The sequence below is a fragment of the Eptatretus burgeri genome, chromosome 17, assembly GCF_056783735.1.
Source record: "Eptatretus burgeri isolate ZD-2024b chromosome 17, Ebu_testis_v1, whole genome shotgun sequence".
Classification (NCBI taxonomy): Eukaryota; Metazoa; Chordata; class Myxini; order Myxiniformes; family Myxinidae; genus Eptatretus; species Eptatretus burgeri.
The window spans coordinates 15,029,169-15,045,147 of record NC_140977.1 but is presented as its reverse complement, the minus strand read 5'-3'; the positions used below and the strand labels follow the sequence as shown (position 1 = coordinate 15,045,147).

The window sequence follows — 15,979 nt, the reverse complement described above, 5'->3', positions numbered from 1 at the left end:
TTTCTCATTACTATTGTGTATTTTGGGCCGCAAAAATTTCCTCAGAGCCAGAGTAAGCCTCAAGTTGAAAAAGGTTGAGAAGCACTGATTTAGACCATGGGATAATGGAGGTAGCGATGGCTGAGTCACAACCAAACTACATTGAGGATGTAGATGTAGAGGCTTGTGTTTCGTATGATGCATTGTGTGCATCTCAGGAAGAAGAAAGAGAATCAAATGTATCGACAGAAAATATTGTTAGCTTTTTTAATGAATCCTTCAGGCAGCGAAATGTGCAGATCAAAGATCATTTTCCGGATATCAAGGCGTTTATCACCACTGCAAAACAAATGGTGCAAAGAAACTCAACAGAGATTTCTGAACCTCAGTTCCAGAGACTCCAGAAAGCTTTGACAAAAGCGAAAAAAGAAATGCAAGTAGAAGTAGACTGAGTGCTCTGAATCTTAAAGATGGTTTTGCACATCACATATTTTAATATAAATGGGGGTCGGGCCCCATTAAGAAGGGTTCAAACAATTCAAGATTGTGAGATCTTGAAAGCAGATATAATCCTCCTACGAGAAACTCATGCAACAAACACCCTAGTAGCCGATTGGGGAAGACTCTTTAAAGGTCAGGTCAGGTATGGGAGCATGTGCCAGAACAGCACGTCGCTGCATCCACTTACCGCCGGTACTCCAGGGGCCTCCGTCTGGCCATCCCACAGGCAGATGCCAGGCCCATCCCCATCTCCTTGAGATGCTGGTCAACCTGCTGCAACCGTGAGACACGTGGTCGGCCCATTGGCCTCCTCCACTCACAAGACTCCCTCGCTGAGAGAATCTGGTGAGCAGGATCAGCGTCAGGAAAACGAGCCACATGTCCATACAGCCGCAACTGACGCTCATGGACCATGCAGGTAACCAATCTCATCCGAGTCTCTCTCAGCAACCGCTCGTTGGACACAAAGTCCGAACAGCAATAGCCAAGGATTCTCCGAAGAAGCCTGGTCCCAAAGGAATTAAGTCTCCGTCTCAGATCCTTGGTCAGAGTCCAAGTCTCGCATCCATAGAGCAAGACTGGAAGCACTAAGGACCTGAACACTCGGACTTTCGTCCTCCCGCTCAGGTACCGGCAGCGCCACACCCCATGATCCAGTGAATGCATGACTCCCCAGGCCCGACCCAGACGTCTATTGACCTCTGACTCACAGCCAGCAGAGACATGAATATCACTGCCAAGGTAAGTGAATCTCTCCACGAATTCAACATCCTCACCACAAACAGACAGGACAGCAGCATCCAAGATGTCATTGAAAGCCTGGATCTTAATTTTGACCCAAGAAACCCGTAATCCCAGTGGCTCCGACTCATTCTGCACCTCGAGGGCCCCCAAAAGGATATCTAAAGTCTCCGCAAAGATGACTGCATCATCTGCGAAATCAATGTTCGAGATCTTGACATTCCCAAACGATGCACCGCAACTTGATCTTTCCAACATCCTCCCTAAAATCCAGTCCATACAAGTGCTGAAAAGTGTGGGGGCCAGTGCACACCCCTGACAAACTCCAGAAACAACTGGAAATAAGTCAGAGATGGTACCACCACACTTCACAGCACTCTCAGTACCAGAGTAGAGTTTAGACATCAGATCGATCAGTTTGGTGGCACCCCATGAAGACCAAGAATCCTCCAAAGCAAATCCCGATTCACTGAATCGAACGCTTTACAGAGATCAACATAGGCTGCAAGTAGCCCCTGCCGAAACTCTCGTCTGCGTTCGGTGAGGACATGAAGAGCAAGGATACGGTCAATCGTTGACCTCTTTGGTGTAAAGTCTGACTGCTCTGGATGCTGATGCTCAAGCAGATGGTGGCGAACCCGATCAATAATTATCCGAGCAAAGACCTTGCCCGGCACTGAGAGCAGTGTCACCCCTCGGTAGTTGTTGCAGTCTTGGTGATCACCCTTCCCTTTCCAGAGAGGGACAAGAAGGCCCCTCTTCCAATCAGTTGGGATGATACTTGTGTTTCCAGAGCACAAAACTGCATCCAGGCAGAGCACAGAACAAAACATCCAGGCGGAGCACAAAACTGCATCCAGGCAGAGCACAAAACTGCATGCAACGACACGAGTGCAGCATTTCCACCAGCCTTGAGAAGTTCAGCATGGATGCCACAGATCCCTGGAGCTTTGCCCCGTTTCAACCGGTTCACCGCAGCCCGTGTTTCCACAAGCGAAGGTGGACCACAGTTGATTGGAGGGTCGGCAACAGGGATTGTAATACCCTTGACGTCCAACTCGACAGCTGGTGGATCAGCCTGGTACAACCGCTCAAAGTAACCGGCCCAGCGGGCCTTCACTTCAGACTCCTCTGTCAAGAGCCTTCCACTCTCTGCTCTTACTGCAGTGCTCCGAGGGATGGGCTTGTATGAACGCAATGCGCGAATTCCCCTGTAAGCGGGACGAGAATCACCTGTCCACAGGTGATGCTCTACCCCCTCACAGATTCCTCGCACATAGGCCTCCTTGTCCACCCTCAGTGCACATACAGTTTTATGCCTCAGCTCCCTGAACAGCTCAGCTCTGCCATTCAGCCTGGCCCTGCGACTCTGGTCAATGGTATCCAGTGTCCCTTGAGAGACAAAATTCTTCTTTGCCCTTCGGTGAGTTCCAAGACATTCACCGGCAACATCAAGGATGGTGGTCTTGAAGGCGCTCCATAACTCTTCAGGACCCCCTAAAGCACCCAGACACCCCAAATGTCCACTCAGCCTGTTCGCAAACTCCTCAGCTACTCTCTCGTCCTTGAACTTGCCCACATCCAGCCTCGGCTGGGATGGTACCATTCTCCAGGATTTAAGATGCAGCTTTAGCGTTGCTACAACAAGCCGGTGGTCAGTATTGAGGAACTGAGCACTCCGGTAGACCCTGCAGTTCTGGATCATCCTCCAGCGACCGTCAACGAGGACATGGTCAATCTCCTTTGCCACACCGCCAGCGTTGGAATACTAAGTCCAGCGATGAGCTTGTGGGCGCTGAAACCAAGAACCAGCCACCCAAAGTCCATGACTTCTTGCAAAGTCAAGGAACTTAGTGCTATTCTGGTTCATAGTTCCTGACCCATGGGGACCAACACACGTCTCATAACCATCCCTATCAGTTCTAGTCGATGCAATGAAATCCCCCAATACTAGAAGTGTATCTCGTCTGGGGCACTGATCAACCACGGATTCGAGCGTGGCGTAGAATGTGTCCTTCACGGTGAGGTCACTCGCCTCAGTCGGAGCATAGACAGAGACCAGGGAAATGACATCTTAGGAGCGACGAATCCTTAATCTCATAATACGCTCGTTGACCGGTGTTACCTCAATTATCATTGGGGTCAGCTTATTGGACACAGCTACAGCAACTCCTTGGGAATGGTAAACATCAGAGCGACCAGACCAATAGTGGGTGTCACCACCCACCATTATCTCGCCGCAATCTGGTCTCCGAACCTCAGAGAGTGCTGAAATACCGATGTCCAAACGCTTGAGTTCAGATGATAACAGAGACAGGTGATCATCCTCTCTTAGGGATAGGACATTCCAGGCACCCACCCGAAGGGACCGCCTCAGCTTAACCCAAGGAGACCACCATCTGGTGGACGACACCTCAGCACCACTCTGACACACTCTCCCGCAATCTAACCCAGGGATGTTACCTCGTGGTTTCCCTCCTTTCATCAAGGTTTGGGGGTCCCAAAGGCTTTGCCCCAATCCCGTCATCCGGTGAGCTGCCCTGTGAAGGGAAGCTGCACAGGAGGTACTCCCATGGAGTGGGTTTTCAGATTTTTTGGCGTTTTTGTGTTTTGCGGAATGAAGGGTTTTACGGTGGCTGGAGTGCAAATCCTGCCACCAACCTCCTCATAAAAAAGTAACCCAACTGCAGGAGGATGAACGCAGACACAGTTGGGTACTAGATGTGGATGGCCGTTGGCTCACAAGGAGCTCCTCCGCCCTTTGACAGGTTTGGTTTTTAATCCCGCTGGGTGTCCATATCCAAACACCCTCCTCACCAGAAAACCTGGTGGCGGAGACGGTTTAGTCGCCGACAACCCGACCATGGAACAGGTGAGTGCAGGTTTACAGGGTACCTGAAGCAGGTCACAGATCTGACCTGACCTGACAATGGTGATCGACCACACAAATGTCTAAATACTGATGGTTGGAGCAACATGAGGGAAAAAGAAAACCTTCATTCGTTTGTCTGTCTGTCTGTCTGTCTCCCCCCCTTCTCCTCCCCCACTTTACTGACCCGAAGCAAGGTGAAGGATTGTATTTGCTGGTAATTATATAATAATGAGATGGAAGAGCTTGAGGTTTCATGAGATAGCAAGGAGGACAATATTGTTGCAGTCAATGAGACACGGTATGAGGAGGAAGCCCACAAAGTTCAGGATATCCTCAGTCTTCCCACAAAGAGCGAGCGATATTAAATGAAATTGTGGCAATTCTAACAAGACGACGACAAGTCGTCGTCGTCATCATAGGCCATGGGCAAGATAGGGCCACTGTGCACCCCCCCCTCCCAACAAAACTATGTTTTTTTGAAGTCTCTGGAGATGCTGAATACGATTTTGAATGTTAACATTGAAAATATTGGGATGCACTACCTGTTTCAGCCTCATGAAAAGGGGAACCCTCAAAAATGAATTTTCGTCATTTGTGCCAAAAGCGATTTCCGTTCCCAATCAGAATGGCTTCTCGTGACCCATTACACTGTCAGACTACACATATTCTGGCTTATATGAAGCATAATCTTACGCTGGTTCCATGTACGTGTCTAAAATTAATATATCCAAGAGCTGATATAACATGTTGAGTACATGTACTGTATCGTCTTATTAACTGCCCATGAGTGTGTTGTGGAGTTTTCAATAAAGCTTATTTTATCCTGTTTCTTGTTATATATCCTGCTCATTAACCATGAGGTGACATGCCAATGCCAACTGCATTCCACTTGATGCCAAAATGGGTCCAATATCTTGGATACCCGCAATGTTATCACATCCTAAATTGCAGATGGTTAATGTCACTGTGTTTGTTAACTTTGACCAGAGCCTCCATCGAGGTCAATACCTGACACAGAAATGACTTTGTGCTGAAGAGAAAGCTTGATTTCTCATGAACAAAGATATCCATATTGAAATTGATATTATGTGAATTTTTTTTTCCTTCACATAATTATATTTTAATGTGCAGAATATGGCCATTGGAGCAATAGTACAGACACCTCCCCCTCAAGGAACTTCAACAACAAATATTCATTTGCAGATTACTTAAGAATTATTCCCATCATTTACATTGAAGCCAACAGGTTAGTTAACATACAATTCATTTATTTTGACATTAACATCAAATATGTATTTAAGTTTTCTCTTTTCGGTCAAAGACAATCACTTGAGTCAATTATGAATAGCAAAATAACTATCAATTTTAAGTTTAATCACAGATATGACATTTTAAATTTTAATGTTGATTTTCTTATCTATTTGCAGGTTCACAGAGCCTGAGTGCAACCATGCAAAGTGATGCCTGACCCAATGCACTTATCAGAACGTCAAGAGAAAGAACGCCCCCCAACCAATCGCCCGAAGGATGGCGGCATTGGAGGCCAAGGGACAAGGCCAAAGTCCAGGTGCATCAAAGACATCCCTGGGCTTCAGTATGGACCTCTCATGGCATTATCAATAAGTGCAGAATGCGATGAAAGACTTGCCAGGTTGAAGGACATACGTGACAGGAGACTGTCTCAGCCATTAAATTCTGTTCACCGAATGAGTGCAACGTGTGACCTCATACCAGACACCATTACTGAAGGTGATGGATATCACAGAGAATGTTACCAAAGATTCACTATGAATCTCAATCGACTTTCCAGTCATTATGATCCATCTGAACCATCATGTTACAAGTTAAGTCGGAGGGGCTCAGCTGGTGACAAGGTACTATTCTCATCTGATTGTATATTCTGCCACTCGATGGAACGGAAGAAAGTGAAAGTCAAAGGGACATGGACTACTGAGGGCTTAAGTCAGTTTGAGTTTGATGGATGGAGAATGGTGCTCAAAACTGCTGAGGACAAATTAGATGAGAAGTTGCTGATCAGAATTAGAGGCCATGATTTGTTTGCTACAGAAGTTAATACCACAAATCCTGCAGGGTCCAATACACACAAAATGCAGACAAATGGAGAAGTACAAGCATAGAAGACAAGGAGCAACAAATCAAACTAGCAGAGGCACACAGTGAGGCGTTTGGTGCTGTATGCCAAGTTATCGACAGGGATATCATCATCAGCAAGAATATGCTGAAACTGTCAGAGCTAACTGAAATTTATTTCTCTCACCTGAAATTCACCAACTTCCCCCAATCCCAAATTTCGGGGAGAAAACCTCAAAGCTAAGCTGGAGAAACATGACAAATACAATGACAGACTGGCCTTCTGCGCACTAAACAGAAGAGGAAACTTCCAGTCTTACATTGTCTGCAGCTCTCACCGTGACATTAGTGACACAGTTTGATGTGCATATGAACTTGGCTCTAGGGTGAACCAGTGAACACCAGTGATGATGGACATGATGAATCAGATGACGATAACAGCATACCAGAGGAACAGGAGTACTTACCTGGTGACAGCTCGGAGTCTGACCAAGATTGAATAACATCGCTGAACCATTTGCTGTTGACATTGATTGAAATGGATGACAGTAAAATCTCATGATATTGTTCCTTACCTGATAAATACAATGAAACTGTGTGATCATGATAATATATCAACAGAAATATCTTGAAATATGTATATGAAAGATGTACTGTGTTTTCGCTTGCTAAAAGGAACAATGTTACAGACTGTTATTACCCACTATATGTAAATATAATGTTGGTTTCAATCATTGTTTGTAATCAGAATTTGGGAAATAAGGATGAATGTAGCACATTTATATGTATTGCAAAATACATTACCATATTATTTAGAGTGGGAAAGAATATACCAGCGATATTAACATTAATAATATTCTCAGATATTTATGTTATTTTTAAAACCCAACCCTGCTTTTGATTTTGTGAATACCGTTCTGTTGTGTATAGTGTAATAATATCATGTGTGTTCATGTTGTCTGGATTAAATTGTATTTGGATACTATATATATATATATGGATAACAAATCAAGTCAGATTCTTATTCTGGACTATTTGGCAGAAGAAAAAAAAATGTCTTAAAAATAATCTTTATTGAAACTTCTACAACACAGTAATGAACGGTTAATAAGATGATACAGTCAGTACATGAACTCAACATGTTATATAAGCTCTTGGATATCTTTATTTTAGACACATACATGGAACCAACATGAGATTATGTTTCATAGAAGCCATAATATGTGTAGTCTGACAGTGTAATGGGTCGTCTAGAAGCCATTCTGATTGGGTACGGAAATCGCTTTTGGCACAAATGACGAAAATTCATTTTTTAGGGTTCCCCTATTCATGAGGCTGAAACAGGTAGTGCATCCCAATATTTTCAATGTTAACATTCAAATTCTTATTCAGCATATCCAGACACTTCAAAAAAACATCATTTTGTTGGGAGGGGAGGTGCACGGTGGCCCTATCTTGTCCATGGCCGATCGTCTGTTGTGGCGCCGCACAGCTCAAATATTCAAAAGAATTGTGCACTAAGTGATAAAAGCACCAAATTTGGCACACTTGTAGAAAGACATATTTTGAAGCGATTTAGATATTTGGCCACCACAGATTTAGCCTCTGAGGGCCGTGGCAGCCATTTTACAAAATGGCGGCCAGGTGATATTAAAATGGCTACCAGAGTAATTAAAATGGCTAGGGCTTCTACATTTGTGGAACGATTTCATCGTTTATCGGGTCTATGGATGCGCCTCACCGAGTACTACAAACGTATGAGAGCAGATTTTCGAAATTCGAAATTTTGAAGGGGGGAAAACCCTTTTTTGAGGAAATTTTTCAAATCACTGTGGCTTCTACGTTTATACTTCGGTGACAACTATCACTGTGCCTATATATGCGACTAATGAGGCTCTACAAAATAGCAATTAACGATTTTCGCGTTTTTTTTATGCGGGGGGGGGGGGAAAGTAGAAAAATCGCTTTGGACCCTCCTACATTTATGTTTTTTTTTAAGAAAGTCCGCACCACCACGTAAAGGGTCACCTAACTGGTTGGCCCCCCACATGGCAGCAGGAAGGCCTAACTATAGCTAAGCTGCCCGGGGGGAGGGGGGGCGCTACTCCCCCAACTATCGGTTGGACTAAACTAGCTAACCTAACCTAACCCTAACCTATAGTCCAACCTATAGCCCTGCGGGTGACATAATTACATAACAAGCGTAAAATAAATGACAATGAAAAAGTGTGTAAGAATAAACATTCCTGGAAATATATCATCAACAACAACTGACTAAAATATGATCGAAAAATGACCAAACATCCACCCACCCCGAAGCTTCTATTAAATTATTAAAAGTTAAATGCCTGGTGTATTTACAAAAGAAATACAAAAGAATTTACTCGAGAAATACAAAATTCCACATAATACATTTCAATGACACATGATGTTACAGTGATATGATGAAAAACTCAAAATTAAAAGTAGAAATGTCTAGTTCTGGGTGCACTCCTCCTCACATTGGCACAGAGCAGCACTTTCAAGTGCAGCCTTTTTGCACTTGCAACGATTCACACAACCCTTCTTACATTTACATGACAGCAGTTCACAGCAAGTTTGGGCTGCTTGTGGTAATCTTGTCCAGTGGGGCTCATGCAGCCCTTCCTCACTTTTGGTCCACCACCAGCTGGTTGCCGGCGGCAGCTCTAGTGCAGGGAGCAACACCTGGCCCCATACATGACCTCCCTGGTAGGCTGCCCTCTTAACGTGCTCTTCCAGAGCTGCCTTGGTTGGAGGAATCAACTCCACATTGTTCTTCCTTGCGAAAAGTTTCTTGCGTGCCTTGTCAATGTCTGTGCATGGACTTGTTCTGTCGTACAGGAGGATGACAAATCTCTCAATGGTGTGCATGACCTCTTCTGGTATGTCACTTGGTGCAGATGACAACTTCAACAGTGCTTCGGTCAACTCTGGCAACACATTCCAGACTGCCCACGCAGTCTTCTTCCCATGACTTGCAAAACTTGACACAGTGTCACACCCTGTCAGAGAATGGAACATCGTAAGTGCTTGTGCTTTATCTGGCCCCAGTCCAGCTGCTATTTCATGGGCTGCCAGGTATCGGAACCCTTTTCCAGTTCCGAATGCAATCCATGGTTCATTTTCTGGCTGCAGATTCTGGACAACCGAGACAGCCAACACCACAACATCTGTGTCAACCTTTCTGATCATGATTTTGTTGTGGCCATGGCGGGCTGCATGAGATACATGAAGCAGCATTCGACTGTCGGCTTCCTCGTGGGTACATGGGGCCAGCGAAGACAGCTCAGACAATGGAGGCTTGCTGCAGATTTGTTCTCAATCAGTGATGACGAGTTGCTTGTCTTTCAGGTTAAACCACAGGAGGAGAGCTTCTGACAGGAACTTGAACAACTGTGTCTTGTTGGTGTCTACTCGAAGAAAGTTCTGCCAGTTTCTGGGTATGGCTCCTTCTGCTACCACACATCTGCGCACTCCTTTACCACGCTTTGCTCTTGCACTAGCGTTGAGTGAGTCAGCTATGTAGTTGTCCCATACCAGGTCCAGGGGTGATGAAGATTGAAGCCTTGTAGACATGTAAGGGATAAAGATCTCTTGTGCATACTCTCTGAAGTTCTTGCATGCAGCAGGCTTTAGCATCTGCACAATGGCTGCTCCATCAATGACTATACTGGTGGTGGTAGGAGCCTCTGACCTTGCATCTGAGATCTCTTCAAAGCATGTGGTAGGTCGCTTTTTGTACCTAAGCGGAGACTCCATCCATCAGACAGTGCTGGAGGGCATGCCTGATTTTAATGGCGAAAGAACTCGTCCAGGTTTCCATCCCTCGTCTGACAGCTGATGTCGAGCCGTGAGAAGAGTTGAGCATTGTTCTTGAGGCAAGTGAGCTTATGCTTCTCCTTGCTCACGTTCCTTCTTGGTTGAGCCTTGAACACTTTGAGCTTATTTCGGTGAATTGTGTCAGAAACTGGCTTGGTTCTTTCAACAAGGCAATCCCTGGAGAAAGCCTGGAACTGCTTTAGGCCAATCTCTCTTACCGTTCTGACTGCCTCAATTGCAGGAGAACCAACAATTTATTTGGTATCAAGAGCAACGAGATCTGGGCTGTCTTCCTCAAAGGGGTTCCCGAGCTCTTCCATGACTTTGACTAGTGACCGGACATCTTCAGTGAATGAGGCTTGGACACTGGTCGTCTGGTCATGGTGGCGTATGTTGTCTTCTCTTCCAGATTGCTGGTTTCCATGTTGAAACTCCTCTTTGACCCTCGCCACTTCTGGCCCAGCGATCATCCAATGCCTTAAAGCAGCTGGGTTATCAGTGAGGCCAACTTCCCCACCATCTCCTATGATGCAGGCATTGTTCTGCTCGTGTGCCTGGTCTATTGGGATTGATGAGAAGATCTTCTTTGTCTTTTGTACCGTGAAGCTACCTTCTCAAAACTTTCTGGCTACTTCTGGGTGCCTTTCAGGAAGTTCAGTCATGTCCTTCAAGTGAACTGGAATCCACCTGGCATAGTTCATGTGGTCCATGGCATGGAACCAACAGGCCAATTCTGTCAGGGCATCAAGGTACATAGTGAACGATGCTTGTCGCAGAGAACGTACATACACATTCAACAACAACTCCAATTGCAACACAATTGACCAGTACTGGAACTGGGGAATTTCCTCTCCTCTCTGATAGCACCAATCTTCAAAAGAAAGCTGATGTTCTCCATCATTATCTTCTCTCTTGCAATAATGGTCATAGGCTCGATGTTGCAGGATGTGCAGTGCAGCAGCAGTAACCTGATGGGCTCTCCTTGTGCGGGTGACATGAGATGCCCGCAGGAAAGACTCGGCTGTTCCAGGTGTGGTAATCTAGGCTTGCACCAGTGTCTGCACCCACCCACTACCATCCAGCCAGTCTCCCAGTGTTTTGAGGGCAGCCATCTCGATATGGAGACCACCAAACAGCAAGGCAACCTTATCTTCACCATATTTCTCTGGCCACTTCCACTGAATTTGCTTTGCCAAGGAAAATAGTGGCTGATCGAATGTGACCACTGGTGTTTGTCCTGGATTCAGATGTTCAACAGCAGTCTTCACAACATCTATGGAGTGGCGGATCATGGCCACTGTGTGGGCACTGTCCTGGAACATGGGAAGCAGGACGGTGGGGCAGATTGGTCTAACTTCTGGTGGCTGGCAGCTGGCATGGAAAGTGGCCCAAAATATGTTCTCGCCTCCCTCATCATTTCCGTCTACGACCTGCCTTGCATTGTGTAGCCAGAGATATTCTTCCTCAGTATGCTTTTTAGCCTCTCTGTCAAGTGACGTCACCCTCGCAGCAGGGACAGGTACATTATTGACACTGCTGGTTACAGGAGGCACGTCAGTGTAGCACTGTGGCAGCTGGCGAATGAACGTGTTTGCATCCCCAGATCCTCCAGTTACGACTATGGTTTGATCCACACCTTCTCCCATGAAACTGGGATGTTGGATCAGTGAGATAGCTGTGCCATGGAAGGAGGACTTCGCTGTTGTTGAACTCGGATTGTGATCTATATTGTCTACTGCAGCAGTAGTAAAAACTTTTCCACACATCTTGGGCGGGCAGACAACTTGCTCCAAGTGAAACTGCTCGCAGACACAGTTCCCCATCTGCGCTGTGAGGCGGAGGACACGATCATACGAGATGCTCATGCCAACGTGTGCCAGCCTATCCACCAGTTCCTTCTTGCGCGTGTGGGCGTTTAACATCATCCCCACATATATTGGAAGAGGCGTTTCTTGTGCAGGGCTGTGCCGTACAGTGGAGGATGGTGAGGTGCTTTGCATACGCTTGTGTTTTACGCTGTTGAACTTCACAATTTGAGCAATGGTAACTGCTGCATTGCTTGTGTCTGTCATCTGGTCCTTGATGCTGGGTCCCTCTAAGACCATGCTGACCAGGTCAAGCAGCATTTGTGGCACAGACTCTTTCTAGTATCCTTCAGGGAACCCAATGAAAGGCTTGGCTTCTCCAAACATGTGGCGGCGCACGACTTTTGCAGCACGTGCAAGATGGATAGCATCATTGTCACTGTCCATTTCACAAGCTTTAGCAATAGCATCGCCAACATCTTCTCAAAACGCCAACAGGATGTCTCTTCCCTTGCTGTGTGATTGCATGTCAGGGAACTGGGCAAGGAGTCTCTGCTTGAGACGTGTGGAATGTACCCTTGTGTTGCTCCTGACGCCTAGCTGTTCAATTCTTGACAGTTCTGCTAACTTGAACACTGGTGCCGTCTCCTCATCCTGTCTGGTCTCTTCAATAAAGAGCACAAGTTCAGCAAAAGCTACTCTTGACAGCTCTTTCTCTGGTTCAGTTTCTCCTGGCGCTTCAGAAGATCGGGCCGCTCTGGCACGATTATATAACCCTGACAAGCATTTGGCATGGTACTTAGCTTCCAGGGCCACCATGTCCCCAGCACTGAGTTTGCCAAGTCGGGCACTGTCTTCAAGGAGGGTCGCACAGTCCCTCACGTGCCTGTCAATTGTGAAGGTCGCTGCCTCATGAAGCCGTTCTGAGCCTGCAGGTTGTTCACAGAAGAAACAGGAGGGGGGCCTTGACTTATCTGTGCTCGATGAAAGGGACCTGGTGCGCTTGCATGCATCAGTATTATGGCTGTCATCAGCAGTTACACGCATTCGCTTTTCGGCTCTCTGTACTTTTGTCCTGTTATATTTCAGTCGACAGGTTTCGTGATAACCAGCACTGTTCGCAACCATAGCTGCTTCAATTCCGTGACCTTCGTCAAGCCGGCGTAACTGAAGCGTACGTGGAAGCTCCTTTAGTTCATTGAATCTGATCAGATTTTCGGCCAGGGAACTGTAGCCGCTCCTGACATCTGTTCGCTTGGACTGTGAGGGACGAGTAAGTCTCTTTCGTGTCGTCTTGACAGATGATACACAGGTTCCAGTTCATTGTTGCTGGATGTGACGACGTTGAGACAGGTCGCTCTGGGTCGACTAACTTGAAGCTCTTGGACATGGCTGCTATTAAGCGACGACCACCATCACCAACCTGCAATGACAAATAAATATATTAGAGTCCATGTTACGACTATACGAGCAGATTATACAAAATTTTAATTATTTCCCAAAAAAAGGTTTCCCCCCCCCCTTCACAATTTCGAAAATCTGCTCCCATACGTTTGTAGTACTCGGTGAGGCGCATCCATAGACCCCATAAACGATGAAATCGTTCCACAAATGCAGAAGCCCGAGCTATTTTAATTCCTCTGGCAGCCATTTTAATGTCACCTTGCCGCCATTTTGTAAAATGGCTGCCACGGCCCTCAGAGGCTAAATCTGTGGTGGCCAAATATCCAAATCGCTTCATAATATGTCTTTCTACAAGTGTGCCAAATTTGGTGCTTTTATCACTAAATGCACATTAGGTTAGCGATTCTGCCCCACTACTGTGCCGTTAAACTCTCTAAATACCACCGGGGGTGTATCTTCCAGCTTGACTTGTCGGACCTTCTTTTTCCTTGGTTTTTCACCGTTAGATATTTTTGTGGGGAATGATTTTTAAGAAGATTCTAAACTGTAAGAAATGCTCTGGTAATTCAGGTTAGTGGGGATGAGATAATAATCGGGAGGGATTGGAGAGATGTCACGGAAAACAGGAAAGTTAAGAAGAAGAAGAAGAAGAGTTGTGTGTACATCAAGCTTTGATCCGTGTTTTTGAGAAACAAACAGGAAAAGAAACATTTCTTGAAGCGACTTGTGAGGGGAGGAAGTGTGGTGAAGATTTCTTGTTCTTAAACCTCGTGAGTAGCAATAAATTAGTGATTATAACATGTTTCTGAACTCGATACCGGCTATCAGGGTAACCACGTGACGTGACCCGCGATGTTCATGTTTTTTGGACCACCACGTGACCAATGGCGGCTTCAGTCATTTGTCGGCCTCACGCAGCACAATGGTGGAACAGTTGAGGCCCTGTCGTAATTTAAATTACGCAATTTAGTGTTTGTGTGTCTGTGGTCGATGTGTTCGGAAGTTAATTATCAAATCTTAACCAAACTCGGCAGGAGGACGAATTGTGTGAGAAGGTAAAGGGTGGATCTACTTTGTTGTCCTCACACCCTCACCCCCTCCCCACCCTCACCCCCTCCCCACCCTCACCCCCATCCCCACCTCCACCCTCACCCCCATCCCCATCCCCACCTCCACCCTCACCCCATCCCCATCCCCACCTCCACCCTCACCCCATCCCCACCTCCACCACCCTCACCACCACCCTCACCACCACCACCACCACCACCCTCACCACCACCACCACCCTCACCACCACCCTCACCACCACCCTCACCACCACCACCACCCTCACCACCACCCTCACCACCACCCTCACCACCACCACCACCCTCGCCACCACCCCCACCACCACCCTCACACCCACCCCCACCATCACCCCCACCTCCACCCCACCTCCACCCTCACCCTCACCCCCACCTCCACCCCCACCTCCACCCTCACCCTCACCCCCACCTCACCCCACCTCACCCCACCTCACCCCACCTCACCCCACCTCACCCCCTCCCTTCATTATGACATCATAATTTGACAAGTACAACACTTATTCAATGTTTATGAATTTGTTTTCTCAGCAACTGTTGGTCTGATGCACACAAAATTTTCACCACAGGAGTGCCTCCTCCTGTAAAATATTTTTAATGATAATCATGATGTCATAGGTCATGTGGTACAGGCGCCATCTTGGAAAAAAAAAACAAAAAACGTTGCACCTCTATATCTCCAAAACAGTTAACTGTGCTGGGAAAGTATTCTATGAATACCATCTACTTCCAAAACTGCTGAACAGACTCAGATTTTATATCAATATCAAAACATTTGTACATTTTATATGGAGCCAAATCAAAATTTACATCAACATGGAATACAATGACAGTATTGGCTGAAGAACCTGCAACATGTACAATTTATTTTTGAGGGGGTGGGGGGGGGGTCAAAAGGTGCACGTTTGTGTGAGATGCTGTAACTGATTCAGACAAAGGATAAGGTCTCAAGTACAGAGGTAGTTCACCTGTAGGTACTGTGTGGGGTCAAGGTACTCATGGTGGAGCAAACATCAGGAGGAGTGGTATGTTTACTGCCTCTATAAAGGTTCACCCACCGTGTACTGTACTCTCTCGTTGGCTGATGGAAGGATTTCTATCGTCTGCAGCCGGAATCGGAACAGCCGACTGTGCTCGGGTGTGAAATGAAGGTTGAAGAGCTGGAAGGATTTCCTGACATTCTACAGATAAAAATTGAAGATGAGTATTCCTTTGGTCTGGAAGAGGAGCAAAGTGACCAGCTGAATGGTGAGTGATATGATCTTCACTTCTGATGGGATCTGTGTTTGTTTAGTTTAAAATGTTTAATTATTTTTGAACACACATGATAGAGGCTCGTGAAATACCAAGAGCTGAATGGAAAGGGGGAAACAACAACAGCAGAGTAGAAGGACACATCGGTATGAACAAGGTGCACACAAGTTGAATGAAACACCAGAAGAATACGAAGTTGAAAGCCGGGATGAAACAGAAAAGTAACAAAACAACCAACTAACAAATGTAGAGGTGAGAGAGAAGGGGAAAAATCAGAATGACTGGAAAAAGGTATTGTTAACCTCCGCCATCGAAGTTAGACGGAGGTTACTGTTTTCAACCCCTGTCTGTTTGTTTGTTTGTGAACAGTATTACGGAAAAAACTCCTGGATGGATTTCGACGAAACTTG

The 15,979-nt window shown here is 46.2% G+C and overlaps 1 protein-coding gene and 1 pseudogene across 1 annotated transcript in view; one reads left to right on the top strand and one right to left on the bottom strand.

Moving 5' to 3' along the window:
- LOC147009377 (uncharacterized) overlaps positions 1-15,979 on the top strand; it is a 49,872-nt gene that overhangs the window by 18,691 nt on the left and 15,202 nt on the right.
- On the bottom strand, positions 8,097-13,032 carry LOC147009378 (uncharacterized; annotated as a pseudogene).